Genomic DNA, 6,695 nt, shown 5'->3' on the forward strand with positions numbered 1-6,695 from the left:
TTATGTGAGTCAATACAAATTACATTTCCACTTCTTCAGATTTATCAGTTCATATTCCAGAAACTTTCTATGATAATCCTATAGCAGAAATCACTGAGTGGTTCACCAAAAATTTCTGTACCCCTTTCCAGAGTGTTGACTGTCCTAAGAATCAGCTGTCCAGGCAAGGACAATTTTTTTCAGGTTCTTTGTATGTTAAGGAGCCATGTGACTAGTTCTTGACAATGTCATAATAGAAACAGTATGTGCTGCTTCCAAATAATTAAGAGTGAATGTAAGTTCTCTCTCCTCACTCTACCCATCTGTCTGCTGAATGAAGAGTCTGAGGCCCCAGGGAATAGCACAGACACAAGGTAGTAGGAGACAGAGTCCCTGAAACACCACATGGGGGGGATATCTCACACACCAAGCAAGAACACCTGCACTGGGGTGCCTGGGTGGTTCAGTCAGTTAAGCATCTGCCTTCCGCTCAGGTCATGATCTCGGGGTCCTGGGATGGAGCCCTCAGTCGGGGTCCTGGGATGGAGCCCTGAGTCGGGCTCCCCGCTCAGTGGGGAGCCTGCTTCTCCCTCTCCTCCCCACTCATGCTCTCTATCACTATCTCTCTCTCTCTCTCTCTCTCAAATAAATAAAATCCTAAAAAAGAAAAAAGAACACCTGCATTGGTTTCGTATACATGCAAAAAAATAAGCTTTTATTGGGAAAATCTCTGAAACTTTGAAGTGTGTTTATTACAGAGGCTAGTGGTGCCCTAACCAGTGTAGATTTATGTATGAACCATTTAGTGAGAGCCTATTATATGCAAAAATAGCAGAGTAAATTCATCAAAATATTGCCATCCCTCAAGTCCAAGTTCATATGTTGTATGTTGTGAGAAACTTTTTAAAATCTAAAATTTATACATTTATCGAGTGTTTACCATGATCCAGACATTCTGCTAAAAGCTTTAAAAGTTTTAGCTACTTTATCTCATGTGATCTTGTGTATTTGGGATCCTTTGGGACACTGACCCAGCTCACAAGACATCCCACCCAGCCACACCCACCCAGCCACAGCAGTGAGTAAAAAGTCATTTTGTTCCATATAACCTCCTGACCTCAGATGATCAAAAACCTTGATAAGGTTGAACAACCAGGAGATTATTTAGTGATTTTCTAGTAAAAGTTTTTAGAAGCCTGCACACTTTGCTTTTAGTCAAATGGCCTCCATGTAACATGATCTGACTCCATTTCAAATGCTTTTTTATTTCTGGTTTAGATACCCATCATTTAAATTCTTGCATTTTAGTAAGAAAACTACCTTTTTATGGATGTTAGCAGTTTATTGATCTAATATTTGTAAATGGTCTGAACAGGTATAATTATGTCTTGCAGTGTTTCAAACACGGGAATTCTTTTTCCTTTTTGTTTCCCTTTTTTTTTTTTTAACTATATAATGTCCCTCAAGTTATCGCAGTGTTCCTCATGCCACTGAATTTTTAAAGTGTACAATTTTTTTTAAAGATTTTATTTATTTATTTGAGAGAGAGAGAGAATGAGAGAGAGCACATGAGAGGGGGGAGGGAGAAGCAGACTCCCTGCCGAGCAGGGAGCCCGATGCGGGACTCGATCCAGGGACTCCAGGATCATGACCTGAGTCGAAGGCAGTCGCTTAACCAACTGAGCCACCCAGGCGCCCTAAAGTGTACAATTTTTTTTTACTGTGCTTCAAATAAATAGAAAAAATACTCATAAAAAGCTTTTTTGTGGGGGTTTGTGCTCTGTTATTATTTTACAGAGTAAGTACTTTGCATAGAGCTGAGCACACTAATGGTTGTAAATCATTTACCAGTGCATATATAACTTGTCTTTAAGAGAATGCAGGGATATATAGCTCTAGAGAACCAATATAGTTAACATATTATCAACAGCCTTAAGTTTGAGGGCTGTGTTTGTTACTTTGTATGTTTTGACAGTATCTAATGTTCTAGCAAAGCCAGCACATGCACAGTTGATTTATGACTTACAATTTCAAGGGCACTAAATATCCCCCAACAAATTTTAAAAACTCACTATAGCTTGTCACACCCTTAATATTCCATCCCTAAGGTCATCTAAACCCATCTTGCTTAAAACAGTTATGTTTCCTGCAAGGTTGTCAGATATCAGTCACCCATTAGGGTCCTGAGCAGTGGATCACGGCAAAGTCTTGAAGGAAAAGACCCTAGGATGGATTTATTTTACAGAAATAAGGAGGTCAGGATCATGGAGGAGTTCTTCCCCTTAATGGGATACATAACACCCGCGTTCTAAGCATCCCTAGATTTGTGCTAAAACACCAGACTCCTGAAAATGGGAGTTATAGAGCCCTCACATTTGCCAGAAGTAACTATTACAGCTAAGCTGGTGTTATATATTCATCTAAACTCCCTAGACACTGACAAAAGCAGTACTTCTCGAGTATGTAAAGGCAGAAAATCTATATTTTGGCATATACTGAACTGCAGTATGGAATTACTTCCCATCCACATTTTTACTGTGTTGTGCAAACAGTAACCTCAGGGGAGGCAAAGGAATCATTGAAGGTTGAGCGAGAAACCATATTTCTAACTCACATACATATACAAGGCTCTTGGTAACTCTTTAGAAATATCATCTATACACTTCACAGAGAACTTCTCTCCCTACAGAAATGAGGGAGTCAAAAAAAAAAAAATGAGAGAGTCATATTCTTCACACCTTATGCAAGTCTACTTCCCCCCAAAGAGCAAGATATCTCTGTATCTGTCATATGGTTCAAGGGGCCTAAGAGATTACATAACATAGACAAAAAACACTAAAGTATAATGTTGACAGACATAGACTGAGTTGGCTGTCACAGTAAATAAGGGTTGATTGAAACAGTAAAGAAAAAAAGAAAAAATAAGAATATGCTAAATAAGACAAGAGTCAAGAGAAAGCCTTCATTGACAGCCATTATATGTTATTTGCATTTATAGCTTGGATGGAAAAACTTGAATTAAGTTTCATCCCCCCCAAAATCACTTTGAATTCTTTATACTGTCTTGATGATCAGAAATCTCAACTTAATTTAGTTTTATTTTTTTAAAGATTTCATTTTTAAGTAATCCTACACCCAAGGTGGGGCTCAAACTTATAACCCCGAGATCAAGAGTCGTATGCTCCACCAATTGAGCCAGCCAGGCACCCCTCAAATTAATTTTAGAACACTATATGGTGTAGAGTAGCTATTAAATAAATGTTTGTTGGATTAATAGATTCATTAAAAAGGAAACAATGCAGACAACACTTTGTGAAGTTTACATTTGAAGAGAAAGAGGTAGATTTGCTGCTAAAGGAAAGAAATTAAGTGTTCAGTAATTTATTTTCAGTGGGAAATATGAGAATTTTAAAGGCAACAGGAAGAATTTATTGAAAGAGAGAGGTTGGAATATAAGCAAGGACAAAAGTAGTCCTCAGCATTAACAATCCCTTATTGATTAGATATATATAGGATATAACATTTGCTAATATTACAAAAGGTGAGTCATTTTAGACTATCTTTGGTTAAGCACTAAATATTATAGCTTATTCTCTTTAAATGAACCATGAAGATCACTTTAACTATAGTGAGTCATCACAGCCCCAGCATTATATTTTTTTTTTTTTTAAGATTTTATTTATTTATTTGACAGAGAGAGAGACACAGCGAAAGAGGGAACACAAGCAGGGGGAGTGGGAGAGGGAGAAGCAGGCCTCCCACAGAGCAGGGAGCCCGATGTGGGGCTCGATCCCAGGACCCCGGGACCATAACCTGAGCCGAAGGCAGACGCCTAACGACTGAGCCACCCAGGTGCCCCCCCAGCATTATATTTTTTATAACTTGTGCTGAAATTAATGTTATGTCTTTCCTTTGCCTCAAAAATATAGCACGTGAATCTTAAAATAATCTGGCAAATAAGTTATTCATGATTCGGTTATTTAATTCTGCTAACTAAAGGAAGAAAAAAATCATTCTGCGTGTGAAAACAATGTGATTGTCTTTGACGACATAAACTTTAAACAGGTAAAAGGTGATGCATTTCCAGCAGCGGCAGCCACACCTCGGAAACAGGGAGGAGGGAGCATGTTCCCGGGGTCTTTCCGCTCCACTTGAGTCTAGCTGCTGGTCAGATATATTGAACAGTTTCAGGGGCTGCTCTGCCTCAGTGAGCAAAGCTATCAAAGAAACCAGCAGAGTAGCACACTTCCGACGGGGCTGGGGAAACAAAGGGTAGAGCATTAAACACACACAACAAACACTCCCGAGAAGAGAAACTACAAAAATGAGCAATCAGTCTCTGTGTGAGAGTACTATTTTTTTTTTTAAGGTGAACTTATTCACCCATTTGAAGATCCAATTTGCCAAATTACAACATTTGAAAATTACAGTGATCTGCTATCATAACAAAGGCATTGATGTGTGCGGACACCATGTGGGTTCTGATGCTGCTGCCTTAGTCGATTGTTCTTCAAGTGACTGCCTGATAATCCTCACGCTTTATCTCCTCAAAGATCTCTTAAGGTCTAAAGAAATGAAATCCTTGGAGGTATCGTTGAGAGACATAAGATATGCAAGAGTGAATTTCTAACATGGAAGAGCTTACCACAGGCATCTTTTCCACTTGGATGGAAAAAAAAAAAAAAAGAGCATCTCTCCTTTTGTGGTCCACTTGGCAGGGCTAGATCCTTGGCCGGTTAACAGCATGATCAGAGCAAGTAGGAGTCCGGCCGCTGGAAGGGGCCCTTCCTAATTAGTGTGGTAGCGACACATGTCCTCTTAGATGCAGCATCGGAACAGGATGTGGCTTGGGCAGTACTCTTTCTCGGAACAAAAACATGAAGAATATGGGGCATCTGTCTGTCCATCAACTCTCTAGGTGACACACGGAAAGTCAGCAAGACCTGGATCTCTGTCTTCAGCACCCATCTGACATCCAAAAACACAAGTGCCTCCATAGCCTCAAGTCATATTACCTTCCACGGCGTTCCTAAGCAGAACTCAAAAACTAAACCTTCCTTGTTAGGAACTGTACTTGCAAATAATCCCTTCAGATTTCCATCTTAGTTCCTTTTGTTGTTATGGAGCCTTTTCAACTGTTCCCAAGGATATTGACAAGGACTCAAGAGAGGGCCTGGGCTGGGGTGTGTATGGGTAGGTTTACTCTGCCTCCTCTTTCGGTACAGTAGGTGTAAGAACACAGCCAGTGGTAAGCACCAGGAGGCTACCCAACTCATTTTAAGACCAAAGACATTGGGGCTTTGTCTAAATGAAGAAGCACTTCCAGGAAAAAAAGGGAAAGTGTGTCAGTTATGTCAGATGGAGTCTCGCATTTCTCTACCCCAAGTTCAAACCTTCTTCTTTTGCTTACAGGCTCAGTATCTTCCAAAGATCAAGAGTCAGTACTGGTACTAAGCAATGGGAACATAAGGAGTCCTAATTTAAAGTCCTGAGTCCGGGCTTCTGCTATCACTGTCCTTATCTGATTCCTTGTGATCCAGCTGTGACCATTTGCCCAGTTATGGTCAGTTAGCACCTGCACGTAATCTACACTATAACCCATCAGCCACTAACTGCTCTTTATTCAGCCATGTCATAAGCTGTGATGTATAAAAAAACCATCCGCATGACTGCCTGAGGCCCATAAAGTCAAAGAGAGAGCTAGATTCACACCAAAAGGAAAACTTGTGAACATTTGTATTTATAAACTGGTGAGCTTTATTTGACAAATTTCATCGAGGATTTTAATGGACTCTGAATTATAGCCAGGGAAGATAAAGTAGAGGTGACAACCACGTATTAAGTACAGTCATTGTTAAAAAGAGGATGATGAAATTGCTTTTTTAGTTTTACCACTGGTACATGAGTTAAAACATAATTTAGATGAGACTTAACAGTTATTTAAAATAATGGATGGGGGGCCTGGGTGGCTTAGTCGTTAAGCGTCTGCCTTCGGCTCAGGTCATGATCCCAGGGTCCTGGGATCGAGCCCCGCATCGGGCTCCTTGCTCCGCGGGGAGTCTGCTTCTCCCTCTCCCTCTGCTTGCCGCTCTGCCTACTTGTGCTCTATCTCTCTGTCAAATGAATAAATAAAATATTTAAAAATAAATAAAATAAAATAAAACAAAACAATGGAAAGTGAACCAGCCCAGGTGTTAGGAGTCAAACATGCTCTTGTGCAGGGCAAGAGGCATTTCCACATACCCCAGTTAAGATACTAGGCAAGTCATTTAGTATCGTCTTTTCTCTCATGTGTATCTATATCTGTTAAACAAAAGATTCATGCACATAATCTTCAGTTCCGAATTTATTGGAATCTGTTAATGACTATAGAGGAGCCCCCCACCCCACCACCCCCCATCTCCCTCCCCTGGCAACCTCACTATAACCTCAGTGTAGACTGGATATTTTCAGCTGATTCAGAGTTTGCATGTTGTATTATATTGACTTTTACACTGTCAAAAGTGCTAAAAAATTTTAAAGTCAATCTGGTCATGTTACATAGTATGTTAAAGCCGGCTGCTATAACAGGCAAACCCAGAAACAGATGAGAAGACAGTTGATTTTTCATTCAAGTAAAGACCAGTAGTTGGGGGGGGGAGGGAAAAATTCTGCTCCATGTGGTCATTGAGGGACGCGGGCTAATGGGGTCTCCACTGACTTCGACATGTGGCTTC

At 40.3% G+C, this 6,695-nt stretch overlaps 1 non-coding gene across 1 annotated transcript; it reads right to left on the reverse strand.

Moving 5' to 3' along the window:
• Positions 1 to 5,105: 5,105 nt before the first annotated feature.
• On the reverse strand, positions 5,106 to 5,244 carry LOC115940205 (small nucleolar RNA SNORA51). Its single transcript, XR_004075001.1, has one exon. It is a non-coding gene; the product is annotated as a small nucleolar RNA SNORA51 (small nucleolar RNA).
• Positions 5,245 to 6,695: the final 1,451 nt, after the last annotated feature.

This window comes from Leptonychotes weddellii, chromosome 8 (genome assembly GCF_054177405.1).
Source record: "Leptonychotes weddellii isolate Sample4059 chromosome 8, ASM5417740v2, whole genome shotgun sequence".
NCBI lineage: Eukaryota > Metazoa > Chordata > Mammalia > Carnivora > Phocidae > Leptonychotes > Leptonychotes weddellii.